Here is a 12,810-nt window from a genome sequence, read left to right as displayed (position 1 = left end):
AGACAGGTTAAACCATCTTAATTTGCACTCCCTCGAGAGACATGTATAAATGGAAGTCAGGGCTAAACAAAGGGGACATTACAAAGGTACTCAAACTATCCAACCAGGAGCAAATTCGTAACAATGGTTTTAAATTAGAAAAATTTAGATTTAGGCGCGAAATAGGTAAACATTGGTTTGGAAATAGAGTAGTGGACGAGTGGAACAAGTTACGAAACATTATCATTAACTCGAATACGCTGGATAGCTTCAATCATAGGTTGGATGAATATATGAGCAATAGGGGTTGAGTGTAAATGGGACTGCCCAGTATGGGCCAATAGGCCCGCTGCAGTTTCCTCCACTCTTATGTTCTTATAACTCACATGTGACCTGAGGGAGGCCCATCGGCTGGGGAAGCTGTCTGCAAGTGCTGCTGGACTCTGTCTCCTGTGGGAGACTCTGCTAGCTGGGGAGGGAAATCTCCCTCTGGGAGGGAGCTGTCGGCCCCTTCCCTGTTACAATAATAATCCAAATGTGAATGCCCGAGGAGGGAGCTACAGGGCCTATAATTGATGGTCACTCGTCGGAAGATGTCATCACTAATCTGGGTGTGTCTGGTCAGGTGACAGGTGTAATGGCTGGAGGGTAGCTTCTTGAGTAACATGGTCATGTCGCCAGGTTAAGCTAATCGCGTGATGGTGAGAACTCTGGAACAATGAGCCGGTGACTTCTTGGGTCAGGCCTGGACAGCTGTGTTTGCCCAGGTGTAGTTTCTTGAGTAACACGGTCATAACGTCTGGGTCAGATCTTACTGGCACTGTAGGGTGTGTCAACTATGTGGGTTACCACGTGGGCATCTACTTACTGCTATATGTGCTGTATTTCTCTGGGCTGTAAGCTGTGATCTGATAAACAATCATTACACCTTCTGCCAAGACCAAAGCTTCCATAACAGAACTGATGACACATATAGACAGTGATATCATGTGAAGTATCTAGAATAGCACCTGAGGCGATACTGCATCCTCACATTTTACAAACAATAACCTCAGAGATACTGGCATGTATGTTTTTCTACTGGCTTGGTTTGATCTGACAACCTTACTATAGCTGCCTCACATACTGTGCTTCCTGCACTGAATAATAAAGTATAATTATTATTTCTGAACATGGCTACAAATACCGTTAGATCTCTCATGACTATACTGTCGACTCTTCATCCATATCAGTTAATTCCTTTTTTTTTTTGCTAAGCAAGATTTGTCCGTAGTTTTGTTACACATCAACTAAATGACGAGTGTGTGTGTGTTGTAAAGATGTTTATAGTGGGCATATAAATTCGAGTTAAGTTGGAACCCGTGAACTAAAACGTGTAGAATACAAAAAATTTACACACCACACACACACGGACGTTGCTTGCCAACTCGAACCCACAATCAGTTCATGTTAAACAAAATTCGGATCACCTGAAGATCTGACCCATGAGCTTATTTCACTTTAAGATTAACCACCCTGTGAGATTGTTGGATAGAGTACCATCGTACAATATGTTTTCCCATGTGTTGAGGTGTGAGCTTGTCTGTGGCAGCGCCCGGTTGCCAGTCACCATCTGACGCTGTAAGAGTAAAGTGTGCAAAGAACGTGGTCTATTATTCACACCTCTCACATGGTGCAGTGAGTAGGATGCCGGGGCCCGACACGCCATAACAGCCCTGGCGAGAACGCCAACATGGCCCCTACACATCCACGATTCTCGATGCCCTCAAGGGGACGCCAGGGCATCTCTACACTGGCAGGGAACACCACCACGCGCGCCCAGCAGCAGACCATGAGTGCATTGATGGTTCGGATGGCGTCTCTAGCTACTGGCGGCCACGGTCATGCTCCTATGCCGGTCATGAAGCCCTCAGCAGCGGTCACTCCAGAGAAGTGTGAGGCAGAAATGCCAGCAGCGGTATTTAGGACATGGAGTCGTGGGTACTGTTGAACGGATGGTCACAACTGGTGGCCACACTCCACATTAGCCTGAACTGCGTCCCTGCACACCAAAGGGTGATTGACTCGAGATATCCCAGCGGTCAGTAGTAGCAGCTCTCGCCCAAGTTAGCCCTGGACGCCATCAGTGGAGTGGTTCTTCAATCGTCAAACCAAGCTGTGAAATGGAACGAGTTTTTCAACAGCAAACAAGGTGAAGAGGAGCCCATGAAAAGGTATTTTCAACGATGCTTCGCAGAGGCAGTGGAGTGTGAATTTAAATGTCCCACCTGTGATAACGATCTCTCTGAGTACATGCTATTACGTAAAGTTATGGTGGGCCTGAGTAACCCAGTGTTGAAAGTGGAAATTTTCCAGGGGTACTCGAGTTATAAGAGTGTTGAAGTGCTTAGAAACAAGTGTATGTTATTTGAGGCAGCAGTGAGAGATGCTGGTGTATTGTGTCATACGTCTAGCCAGGCAGTGGCGAGAACAGACACGGAGGCAGTAGCGGCGGTTGGTGATGACGTCCCGGGTGAGTCTGAGGGAGCTGCCGCCCGACCTGGATACCCCAGTCGCACGCACTGTGGGAACTGTGGCATAACGCATGCCTCCGGCAAAAGCAACTGCCCTGCAAGTGGGGCCACATGTCGCAATTGCTCTAAGGTTGGTCACTTCAAAAGGTGTTGTAGGAGTAAGACAGCCCTAAGTGCTTCTGTGGATGTGTCAGGTGCTGTCACAGTGGCAACAGCCCAGCTATCCCACCACCCCAGGTTACAAGTGTTCGTGACCCAGGCTGGGGGCAATTCCCCCGCCACCCCTGTGCTGGCTGTGGCTGACACAGGTGCTATGGTGTGTGTGTGGCAGGGCCATCACTGCTCCGGGACATTGGTTTGTGTCCGGGGCAACTTCGGGCCTGTAATGGCCTGAGGGACATGGCGAACAAACAGCTCAAGTGTCTGGGGTCCGCCCCTGCCGCCTCAGTGTGGGCGAGGGGTCCACCGTCCAGGAGGTCTACTCGTGCAGACAGCCAAGGCCCTCTACCTGTCATTGGAGGCCTGCAAGTACCTCAACTTGGTGCCTGTCGACTTCCCGCTCCATAGGCGTGCTGTGGCTGCCGTGGGCGATGGAGGGGGGCATCACACTGCCGACGACCTACCTCCGAACCCTGGACCTGAGAGCAGTCGTGTCCCTCCTATGCCAGTTGAGATACCCTTGCCACCTTTGGAGGAGAATGTGGCCAGGTTGGAGGAATGGCTGCTCACTCACGGTGCCACAGAGAGAAGCTCTGGAAGCAGCCATCCCCCTGGACTCCCCGCCCATCTGGCACAATGTCCTCCATAAACTTCCTGACCTCTCCTATGTCTATGGGAAAGGGTCGCGGAAAGGGGACGTGATTGCTGCCCGTATCATCATTGGGTATGACTTTGCTTGGGAGATTGGTATCCTCGCATCCCCTGAGCAACGCTCTTGTGCATTATGCAGAAGACCCGACAGCCGCACCCTTATCCACTACCCCCTAAGATGTCCCCACACACAACGCTTCCGTGACGCCTGCTGGACCACCACTCCACGACCCCCTGACGGAGACACGATGATTCTCCCCATACTGGCCAGATACTATGTAAATAACATTGATTATGTGTTAAAGGAATATCCTTCCTTCCTTCCTTAGGCCTCAGTAAGCCCCTTTATAATATTTATACTGTATATACTTGTCACATTTGCCAGATGCTTCTGGTGTTGTACAGGGGTACCTAGTGACAGCACTAGGATCCCACTTCCTCTATCAAGGAATAAACAATTGAAATTGAATTGAATTGCTCACTCACCTTTCATCCACCGCATTCAACACAAGCAGGTCCCCGAATTGGTTGGCTGACTACGTGGTGTAGTGTATGAGGTGTAAAATTAGTTTAGTTTTTTCCTGTCTCTCTTTGTTTGACTGAATTTTTCTTGCATTATTGTTTTTTATGACTGCATTGTTTTCCTTTCGTTAGTTCAAATGTGTATTGTCATTTCCTTTTAACTTGGGGGGGGGGAGATGTGAGATTGTTAGATGGAGTACCATCGTACGATATGGTTTCCCATGTGTTGAGGTGTGAGCTTGTCTGACGGCAGCGCCCGGTTGCCAGTCACCATCTGAGGCTGTAAGAGTAAAGTGTGCAAAGAACGTGGTCTATTATTCAAACCTCTCGCACACCCTAACGCTACCCCCCAGTAATATAAGGGTGGTTAAACATCAGGTAAATAAGTTAAAGGGGCTAACCTTCGGGTGATCCCAAAATTCTTTGCATAGTTTAACTGTACATGACACGACTGTTAGGTGTACAGTATATCTTTAATGTCTTCTAACCTAACCATTAACCTACACATTCTTCTGCCTTCTAACCTAACCATTGACACACATTCTTGTCTTCTAACCTAAACATTGACCTACACATTCTTCTGCCTGCTAACCTGACCTAACCTTTGACCTACACATTCTTCTGTCTACTAACCTAACCATTGACCTACACATTCTTCTGTCTACTAACCTAACCACTGACACACATTCTTGTCTTCTAACCTAAACATTGACCTACACATTCTTCTGCCTTCTAACCTGACCTTTGACCTACACATTCTTATCTTCTAACCTAATCATTAACCTACACATTCTTCTGCCTTCTAACCTAACCATTGACCTACACATTCCTCTATCTACTAACCTGACCTAACCATTGACCTACACATTTTTTGTCTTCTAACCTGACCTACACATTCTTCTCTGGGAAGTATTAAGTCTCTAATTTCCTAAATCAAGGTGATATTATACCGGTATACCGTGTGTGTGTGTGTGTGTGTGTGTACATATATATATATATATATATATATATATATATATATATATATATATATATATATATATATATATATATATATATATATATATATATATATATATATATAATAACAATAGCCAAAACCCTTATAACGAAAATAAATATAATTTGAGAAACGTCAGGCTTCGTTACCGAGAAATATGGCTTCGTTATTTCCGCAAGGGGTTCGGGCCCATAATAGGTACCGTATTAGATCCACAACTGCGGCGTCGTCCTGTAGTGGGAAACTAGCCTGGCGTCTTTCACCATTTATAATATACTCTTTCTCTTAGTTGAGCTGTAACATATATGAACCTAATTTATGAACATAAGAAAATAAGGAGTCTGCAATAGGCCGGTTGGCCTGTGCATGGCAGCTCCTGTCGAGAGTTACTACCACTCTCTATCATCCATGAATCTATCTAGCCTCCTTTTGAAACTTTCCAGAGTTCCCGCAGAATATATATAATAATGATATACGGTATATAAAAGTCGAACGCTACAATCCTCCGTTACTAATGCATTTATTATTATATTAATCTTAATCGTTCTTGCCTTTGATTTTGTAATAATTATATATAAATAATACACTGAAAATCGAGCGCACTACTACATTAATGTCTCGTGACTGAAAAAATGCGTTAACAGTGTTTACACAGTCCAGTACTAACGCACACCAAGGGCGTCTCTGCCACACAAAAAAACACCTCAGAGACCCAGTCACCGGAAATATTGGTATAATGTGACCGCTGGGTGGGTGTTGGAGGCGGCGAGTCCTTGCTGTGAAAATATCTGAAATGTTATTTGTTGAATGATCCCTTTGAGTACAAATGTAAGTCTGTTTCTTCTTGTTATCATCTTCTCGTTATAAAGACAAAACTCTGAGAAAACACGGAACAAGTTTGTCTTGGAAAATTACCATAGAACTGAGGGAAGGTACTGTGGTGATCTCAGTCGGTATTAACTTGTTCGGTTCACCTGAAAGATTTGTACCCCAGCTTATTTTACCTGAAGATTAACCATCCGAACGTTAACCTAACCTAAAATAAGAACGCAAGAATGGAGGAAACTGCAGCGGGCCTATTGGCCCATACTGGGCAGCCCCCTTTTCACCCAATCCAGCGTATTCGAGTTTGGTAACTTGTTCCACTCGTCCACTTCTCTATTTCTAAAACAATGTTTACCTATTTTGGGCCTAAATCTAAATTTGTCAAATGTATAACCATTGTTACGAGTTGGATAGTTTGAATACCTTTGTAATGTCACCTTTCTTTAGCCCTGACTTCCATTTGTATACCTCGATCATATCGCCCCTCATTCTACGTCTCTCAAAGGATTGCAAATTAAGATGATTTAACCTGTCTCTGTACTCAAGGTTCCTAATGCCCGGGATTAGTTTTGTCATTCTCTTCTGACTTCTTTCTAGGGATTCTATATCCATTCTGTAGTACGGTGACCAGAATTGAACTGCGTAATCCATGTGACGTCTCACAAGCGCAAGATAGTTTCAGGATGACCTCGCTAGTCTTGTAACTATCACTCCTTTGTAGGAACCCAAGTACTTTGTTAGCCTTGTTTCGAGCAAATACACATTGTTTACTTGGTTTAAGATTCCTACTTATCATGACCCCTAAATCTTTCCCACAGTCGGATTTCTCTATAACATCGTTGCTCATCTGGTTTCTCTGTTTACATCTCCGAGAGTTCTAGACTAAGTACTTTACATTAAATGTAAAGTACAAATTTTGTCCACATTGAATTTCATCTGCCATTTTTCAGACCATTTGAAAAATTTGTTTAAGTCTTCCTGTAGTTTTGCGGAGTCCTCGTTAGATTTAATTACTCACCCTATTTTAGTGTCACCAGCAAATTTACTTATGTTGCTGTCTACGCCGATATCTATAATCGTATATATATATATATATATATATATATATATATATATATATATATATATATATATATATATATATATATATATATATATATATATATATATATATATATATATATATATATATATATATAATGGTCCAAGTACTGAGCCTTCGGGTACTCCACTTGTGACGTTGCTCCAATGGGACTTAGTGCCATTAATGCTCACTCGCTGTTTCCTGTCCTGTAACCACGCCCTAATCCATTTAAGGATGTTACCTTTGATGCCATGAGCTTCTACCTTTCTAATTAGTCTTTCGTGGGGGACTCTGTCGAAGGCTTTGCTAAAGTCGAAATATACCACATCATAATTGTGCCCCTCGTCCACCCGAAAACTGATGAAAAGAATGTTAATAGATTAGTTAGGCAAGAACGTCCACTTGTGAAGCCATGCTGGGAATCATTGATCAATCGGTGCTTCTCCAGGTGATTTCGAATAGAGTTTGAAATGATTGCTTCCAGTAATTTGCCTACTATTGATGTTAGACTGATTGGGCGGTAGTTAGAGGATAGTGATCTATCCCCCTTCTTGAAAATCGGTATTACATTCGCTATCCTCCAGGATTCTGGTACTACACCTGTTTTTAAGGACATGTTAAACAACTTTGCTAAGGGAATACTAAGCTCTTCCTTACATTCCTTTAATACTCTGGCAAATATCTCATCGGGACCAGGTGACTTATTAGGCTTTAGTTTGTCTATTTGCTTACTAACATCGTTACTAGTCACTACTATCTCACTTAATTTGTTTTCTTCACTATCTCTGAATAGAGTCGGTGCCTCGGGTATCATGTTTAAATTTTCGGTGGTGAAAACTGTTGAAAAATATTTAATCAAATTATTGCTCATTTCTCCGTCGTTATCAGTGAGCTCGCCGGAGTCTGACCGTATTGGTCCAATCTTTTCTCGTGTTTTAGTTTGATACATTTGGTAGAATCCTATGGGATTTGTCTTCGCCTCCCTTGCTATCCTTACCTCATTATTCCTCTTTGCTTTCCTTATCTCGGTTTTAACCCTACTCGCCAATACCCTACAATAGTCCCGGAGGTGGAATTCGCCACGATTTATCCTTCTACCTATAGCCTTCCTTTGGCCAATGATGTTCTTTAAATAATTATTTATCCATTTAGGGTCATTGTTGTCTGATCTGAGTTTTTTGTATGGTATGTTCTGCCTTTGTGCATTAAGTAACTCACTATTTAAATTGTCGTGGAACTCGGCAATCTCAGATCTCGTTATCAGGTCGGTGTCATCTGTCAGGTTCACGGCCAAGCGCGACACCCCCTCTCTCAGCTGCCTCTTTAAACTGTCAAAGTTTGCCCTTCTGAAATCTGGTACTTTAGTGGAATTTTCCTTACGTCTGCCCTGAAAATCTAACTGGAATCGAATTTCTTTGTGATCGCTGTTTGCAAGTTCGTTCCCTACCTCGACATTGCTAATGAGGTTTTCTCTGTTCGACAGAACTAAATCCAGTATACTATTACCCCGTGTGGGTTCGGTTATATGTTGACTTAGGAAACAGTCCTGGATCGTCTCGAGAAAATCCTGATTCTGAGTTACCCGTAAGGTCAGTCCAATCTATTTGGCCAAGGTTAAAGTCGCCTACTGTACAGACTTTGTTGTGTGTGGAAGCCCTGCTCATTTCATCCCAGATAAGTCGCTCATTGACGCTATCAATATTGGGGGGTCTATATATTACTCCTGTGATTAATTTTTCCCGACCGTCGCTTAATTCTATCCAAATTGTTTCTGTATTCCTCTCAGTTTTTATTTCCTTATTTATTTCACACTTCAGATTATCCCTAACATAGATTGCTACTCCGCCTCCTTTCCTGGTCTGCCTATCGGTATGGAACAGTTTGTAACCCGCAATTTGGTATTCGACTGGTAATTCACGTGTGTCTAGGTTGATCCATGTTTCAGTGAATGCAATTATATCGATTTCTTCGGTACATACCAAGGCCCTAATATCATCCATTTTGTTTCTCATACTTCTACTGTTCGCATAGTATACATTTAAGTTAGTCGTGTTCTGAGTCCTCCCCTTACCGCGTTTAGTTTTGTCATCATTCCTAACACTATTTCCCTGTAATCTTTCGCCTTGTTTACCCGCTCCCACTGCAGTCTCCTCCACCCCCGTGCCCATATGTTCTCTTAGCAGTTTAAAGACTTTGATATCTTTTGAACTGCCCCCTCTAGAGCCTCTAGTTAGAGGATAGTGATCTATCTCCCTTCTGGTTCACAAATAGGGTGGTGGACGAGTGGAACAAGCTTAGCAACTTTGTAGTAAGTGCGGGAACTCTGGAAAGTTTTAAAAGGAGGCTAGATAGATTCATGGATGATAGAGAGTGGTAGTAACTCTCGACAGGAGCTGCCATGCACAGGCCAACCGGCCAATTGCAGACTCCTTATTTTCTTATGTTCTTGAAAATCGGTATTACATTGGCTATCATCCAGGATTCTGGTACTATACCCATTTTTAAGGACATGTTAAATAAATTTGCTAAGGGCATACTAAGCTCTTCCTTACATTCCTTTAATACTCTGGCAAATATCTCATCGGGACTTTAGCTTGTCTATTTGCTTACTAACATCGATACTAGTCACTACTATCGCGCTTAATTTATTTTCTTCACTATCGCCGGTATCTCACTGTATTGGTTCAATCATTTCTCGTGCTTTAGTTCGATACATTTGAAAGAATCCCTTGGGGTTTGACTTCGCCTCCCTTGCTACCTTCAGTTCACTATTCCTCCATGCTTTTCTTATCTCGGTCTTCACCACGATTTATTCTCCTACCTATAGCCTTCCTTTGTCCAATAATAATCTTTAAATAATTATTTATCCATTTGGGGTCATTGTTGTTTGATCGGAGTTTTCTGTATGGTATGCTCTGCCTTCGTGCAATAAGTATCTCATTCTTTAAATTGCTGTGGAACTCGTCAGCTTCAGATCTCGTGATCAGGTCATCCCCAACCGTCATATTTTGTGAGGTTATCGTTGTCAGGTCTCCAGGTAAAGTGAGGTCGCCCTCTGTGGGTACATTGTGTGGGGTCACCTCACGTGAGGTCATGTAATCCACCCCCAAACGTGATACCCCGTCTCTCAGCTGCCTTTTCAACCTATCAAAGTTTGCCCTTCTGAAATCTGGGACTTTAATGGAATTTTCCTTGCGACTGCCATTAAATTCTAATTTGAATTGTACTTTGTGATCGCTGTTTGCAAGTTCGTTCCCTACCTCGACATTACTAATGAGGTTTTCTCTGTTTGACAGAACTAAATCGAGTATATTCTAACCCGGATGGGTTCGGCTATATGTTGGCATAGGAAACGGTCTTGAACTGTTTCAAGAAAATCCTCTGAGTTTCCCGTAAAGTTAAAATCGCCTACTATACAGACTTTGCTATGTCTAGAAGCCCTGCGCATATCATCCCAAATAAGTAGCTCATTAACTCCATCAAGATTAGGAGGTCTATATATTACTCCTTGTGATTAATTTTTCCATACCATCGATTAATTATATCCAAATTGTTTATGTATTATGATTATCTACAGTATATCAGCGGTTCCCATATTTTTTTCACATGACGCCCCCCCTCCCCCCTTTTGGTTTTCACCAAACCCTCAAGTCCCATTTTCTAAAATAAATTTAATAAACTTTTAATCAACTTTACACCTTGTACTCACATTTATTTTACTTTCAAGATCAACTAACTCGTAATTATTTTATCCTTGTATCTCATGTACAATATATGGGGGAGATTGAAATATACTAAAATAAAAGGTTACACAATTTTATTGAAAATATCCAAATAAAGAAAAAAGATTATCAACATACAGTATAGTATGTTTTCCACGTGACCTACCCTCCCCTTGTACCAACCTCGCACCTCCCAGTTTGGGAACCACTGATCAGTTCAGTCGAAATTTTCGAGAAAAAAAATGCAGTGTTTGTGTGTGTCATGGTTAACCTGAGTAATAAATTAACCTATTTGTGGTGTAAATGTTTATTTTTGTATGTTATAAAGTAGGCAGTTCTGACATGTGTGCAATTATCGTTTGGTTCTTTCTTTCACTAGAAGGAAAGGCAGGTTAGGGGAGGGGAGGGTAGACGAGGGGGCGGGGCGGCGAAGGAGGTATATGGTTACCCAACAAATCATTTATAATACTCCACTGACACCATCTCTCATACCATCCCCAGCCATCACACCAGTATGGCATTCATCAGTATAAATGTGAAACATAACGTATTAATCTTTAAATATAATAATGATGCACAAGACGAGGTTATTCAAATTTAGTTTTAATTATACTATCAGTCTACTACGTACAAACTGATAGTACACAGCCACGAAACACACCTGTGCCATTGATTTACAAAAATCCATTCAGAATTTGTAAAGTTTCCTACACTACTAAATCTTTACAATGATGCTCTGTATTAACCTGTAAACTAACGTTATTGCATATTGAAATACACAAAAAAAATTCAATAGCATAATTTACTTTTAAATTTACCCGTCAGCTGTTTGTCCGTGATCTAGGAGCAGAGATACTAAGCATAAATTCACTGTACAGAATATACAATAATCCCATAGTCAAACACGGGTGATAGGGAGCTGAAGTGGTCACACTTCCAGTCTAAACAGTTAAAGGTGATTTTCTTGTAATTTGTACTTCATTCCAATCAATCTAACCATTGCTTTTCCACAATTGAATCAGTGTATCATAAGGTACGTGATATGGAACAACAAGGGAAAACTCACCGCAAGCACTCCAAGCCAGCCAGAGGAAAATTTTTTAGTATCCTTTCACCTCACAGTCCAGAAGCACACTAAACGCACGCTTTTGTCGACAGCTGATCAAAGGCCACGCCTACCGTTGCCTTCTCGTGCGCTGATTGGTCAAAAATCCCGCGAGGACGCGTACTACGTTTGAGTCTGTGTATGTAAATATTGATTATTTTTTTCAGAGTGTATCATCATATGTGAGTTTGTAAGGTTTTGATCAAAGAGAGAAATTGAGAATGAATGAACGTTCATTGAAGAGGAGAAAATAACTACAAAAGGTGCAATTCATGTTACTATTCAGTTTCACTCACAGTGAACGCGGCAAAATTATCCGGGGTCAACAAAGAGAAAAGAGCCAGCGAATGTTTCTCGCATTACGACATTAAGTTTTATGAACTGGCCATTAAGAAAATAATAACTGTGAAATGTGTATGTGAAATATATCAAAGAAAATTAATTTCTACACTTCAGTATTACTCAAGGGTACACACGAAACTACAAGAGTTGTGTCTGTATTTAGATTACATATTTTATGGTGTACTAAACTATCCTCCTTCAACAGTACATTATATTCAAATGATGTTGAGATTCAAATTAATTTATAATAAAATGGGGTAAATATTAGAAGAAATCTAAAAACGGAAATTATTAAATGATGACCGGTCCGCGGTGCGCTCATTCGAAAGTTAATGATTCCGCCCCACACCTGACTGTGATACTGAGACAGTACATGCCTCGTTTTGGGTCAACATACAACTATGTTAATGTCATATATACATTAATAATTGGAAAAAAGAATCGGATAACCAGAAAATTAGCCCCCCGTTCAGTTCTGTCCGTTTATATTTTTTATTTTTAAGTTTAACAAATTTATTGACAAAGCTAGGAGTACAGTTTGCCTATTCTGAGTAATTCAGTCAGGTTTTGACACTGTGGGTGGTATCACTGAACATAAGAAAATAAGGAGTCTGCAATAGGACGGTTGGCCTGTGCATGGCAGCTCCTGTCGAAAGTTACTACCACTCTCTATCATCCATGAATCTATCTAGCCTCCTTTTGAAACTTTCCAGAGTTCCAGCACTTACTGCAAAGTTGCTAAGCTTGTTCCACTCGTCCACCACCCTATTTGTGAACCAGTTTCTTCCTATCTCCCTCCTAAACCTAAACTTATCCAACTTAATCCGTTGCTCCGAGTCCTATTCTGCTCGGATATTATAAGAACTTTATGTATATCCCCTTTATTGATTCCTTTCACCCACTTAAAT

The 12,810-nt window shown here is 41.8% G+C and overlaps 1 protein-coding gene across 1 annotated transcript in view; it reads right to left on the bottom strand.

The window, feature by feature from the left end:
• Nucleotides 1-11,582, bottom strand: part of LOC121863723 — a 58,853-nt gene extending 47,271 nt beyond the window's left edge. The window contains exon 1 of the mRNA XM_042362471.1: nt 11,522-11,582. The gene's annotated coding sequence lies outside the window, so the exon portion shown is untranslated. The remainder of the gene's footprint in view (nt 1-11,521) is intronic.
• Nucleotides 11,583-12,810: the final 1,228 nt, after the last annotated feature.

The sequence above is a fragment of the Homarus americanus genome, unplaced genomic scaffold (assembly GCF_018991925.1).
Source record: "Homarus americanus isolate GMGI-L3 unplaced genomic scaffold, GMGI_Hamer_2.0 scaffold48354, whole genome shotgun sequence".
In the NCBI taxonomy this organism is placed as follows: Eukaryota; Metazoa; Arthropoda; class Malacostraca; order Decapoda; family Nephropidae; genus Homarus; species Homarus americanus.
Note: the sequence above shows the minus strand (reverse complement) of the source record. Positions and strands in the feature narration are given on the sequence as shown.